This window comes from Vombatus ursinus, unplaced genomic scaffold (assembly GCF_900497805.2).
Source record: "Vombatus ursinus unplaced genomic scaffold, bare-nosed wombat genome assembly UNPS02014805.1, whole genome shotgun sequence".
In the NCBI taxonomy this organism is placed as follows: Eukaryota; Metazoa; Chordata; class Mammalia; order Diprotodontia; family Vombatidae; genus Vombatus; species Vombatus ursinus.
The window spans coordinates 18,159,635-18,162,661 of NW_020954583.1; the positions used below are offsets into that span (position 1 = coordinate 18,159,635).

The 3,027-nt window shown below is 35.4% G+C and overlaps 1 protein-coding gene across 14 annotated transcripts in view; it reads left to right on the top strand.

The window, feature by feature from the left end:
- Positions 1–3,027, top strand: part of MAP4K4 (mitogen-activated protein kinase kinase kinase kinase 4) — a 265,608-nt gene that overhangs the window by 124,288 nt on the left and 138,293 nt on the right. The window lies entirely within an intron of this gene.

The window sequence follows — 3,027 nt, forward strand, 5'->3', positions numbered from 1 at the left end:
GTGTGTGTGTGTGTGTGTGTGTGTGTGTGTGTGTGTGAGAGAGAGCGAGAGAGAGAGAGAGGTTTACATAAAGAAGAAAAAAAGAGATATTATTTAGGTCACCTTTCATATAAAAGAAATCACTTTCTCAGATTGCCCTCATGTGACATTACGTCTGCGGGAAGTTTTAGGGGCCAGTTTTTAAAATTTTTGCAGATGGCTTCCAAAGAACTGAGCATCAGTAGCATCCTAATAAATAAATAAACCAAATGCTGATGTCATCTCTTTGGCAACATAATTACCTTTTTTTTAATGGAAAAATAAAGGGATTTCTATAAGGGAAGATTAAAGTCATATGAATAGGGAATTATAGGGATGAGGAAGGTGTTCCCTGGTGTATATGCCATTTCTTTTATTTTTAACATGAGGGAATGGGTTCAGTGAGGTTCCCTGTGGCTTGAAAGCAGAAACATCTGCTAGAATGAGGAGCAGATTGTTGGCAAAATTTAGCAATGTAAAGTAGTAGTTGAAATGGTCTCAGGGGAGAGTTAACGGCAGAGCTTTAGATGAGAAAAAGGGAAAATTAACCTGGACCTAAAATAAGACATGTATATAATATGTATGTGTCTATATTTAAGCCTACTTATTTTAAAAATAACTTTAATTTACTATGTTCCAAAAATAACTTATTTAAATTTTATTAGGATATTTATAACATTTTGGAGTATGTCCATATTATTACATTTAGTCTTCCATAATTATGGCTGTAATTCAAGATAGTTGTTAACAGATTGACTGTTTGGGTCCCTTTTGTTCTTGAGAGTCAATCTAATCAACTTCTAACATTTGGAGACATAACCATATTCAACCTGGTAGTTACCCATTCCTAATTTCATATCTTTTCCTCAGGTCCTGCAGAGAGACATGCTGATTATTCTGGTGTTGTTTATAGTATAGTGAAGCAAGTGCACCCATCCAATTTATTATAATTCTCCTTCTTTTTCACATATTATATCACCTGTTTGTGTGTGCATTTTTTTTTGTAATAGTAATTATATCCTTCAGTATTAAAGAGAGAGGATACTGTAGCGTCTAGGTATAGGTGAACTAGTAGAACTGAAGTCATTTTTTTGGATATTTGTTTTAACCATACAGAGAGAAAGCTATCATTTCTAGAAGGAGAAAAACATTGCCTATATACTAACATGATTTTTGTTTTAAAATCACCAGAATGTGTTGGTCTCAATGGCATAATACTTTAAAATTTAATTTAAAAAATTTTAACAATTAACAAAAATCTCTTTTTTTCCCTTACCACCATGGGAGAGAACATCCCATACCCTTGTATCAGATAGGCAATACAAGTTCCCGCGTTGGCTGAACCAAAATCTATGCCTGTGCCTATATATACTGGGTCCATAACATCTCTGTCAGGAGATAAGTAATTCTTCATGGATCCTTTGGAATTGTAATTGGTCATTGTGTTGATCATAGTTTGATTCTTTCAAGGCTATTTGTCTTTACCGTGTTTATATTGTCTTATATTTGTCTTCACTGTGTATATATTGTCGTCCTAGATCTGTTCACTTAACTCTGTATCTGTTGATGAAAGTCCTACCAGGTTTTTCTGAAAAAATACTGTCATCATTTCTTATGGCACAGTGGTATTCCATTATACCATATACATAATTTGTTCAGCCAGTCTCTCATTGACGGACACCCCATTTAGTTTCCGATTCTCTGCCACCACAAAAAAGAGCTGCTAGGTGGCTCGGTGGATAGAGCACTGGCCCTGGAATCAGGAGGACCTGAGTTCAGGCCTGGCCTCATGTACTTGACACTAGCTATGTGACCTTGGGCAAGTCACTTAACCCCATTGCCTAGCAGTGTGCCCCACTTCCCCCCCCCAAAAGGAGCTAATATAAATATTTTTTGTGTACAGGGGTCATTGTATCTTTGGGGTATAAACCTTAGTAGTGGCTGAAGGATATGTACAGCTTGGTAACTTTTTTGCCATAGTTCCAATTTGTTTTCCAGAATGACAGGAACAATTCACAGCTCCCCTAACAGTGTATTAATGGGGCTCTTTTTCCCACATTTGTCATTTCCCTTTTTTGTCAACTTTGCCTGATGGTTACGAGATGGAACCTCACAGTCATTTGATAGAGTTGTTTTGGGAGCAGTACTTTCAGGTAGAGCTCATGAAGTGCTTTTCTGTTGAATATAACTTTATAGTCTTTCATGAACTATTTCATACCTTAATCTCTATCATGGTACTCAACTCAGTGTTTGAACTGAAGTTTTCTCATAAATAATTTGTTTTAAGATTTTTAAAAAAAAAAGGATTATTTGAAAGCATGGTAAACAGTGACAAATTAATTTCAGTAGAGAGGAAAAACAAAATTAGTTGAATGAATGGTGAGTTGTGTAGTGATTGGTTGGCATGAATAACGTAACTAAATTGTCCAGGGTAGCAAATATTATCTTTTCTTATAGATGGAAAAATAAGAAATAAAGATATCAGGTATTTCTTTAGTATTATGGTCAAAAGTGAGAGGGATTATTGTGGAATGGATAAAAGCTGTAGAGTTCAGCTCTGCCTCTGTTGTCCACTAGCCTGTATGATTATGGGCAAGTCATGTAACTTCTAGGTATTTCTGGCAGCTCTAATACTAAGCTACAGAAATCTGCTGACCTCCTACTTTTGCAAATGGTTAGCACACCAAGAGTTAACCAATGAATTCAAGTCTCCCTTATATACTTTTTCTACCCCCTCCCCCCCAAAAAGATTAATACACTTGTATTAATATAATCCACATATAATGGTAATTTTTTATACAGTATTTTGAAATTCTCCCAGTATCTCTTCTCCCCCTCTTTGATTCCATGCTAGACAGATTGTTGTAGTCTAGAAAAATAATTAGTTTAGATCTGTCTGTGTATGTTTGGCTTTGAAAGGAGTTCTGATAAATTAGCCATATGTAATCAGCTATAGCATTTCTCCTATTATAACTTACACCTTTTCCAGTGGAGGACTTAGTATTATGA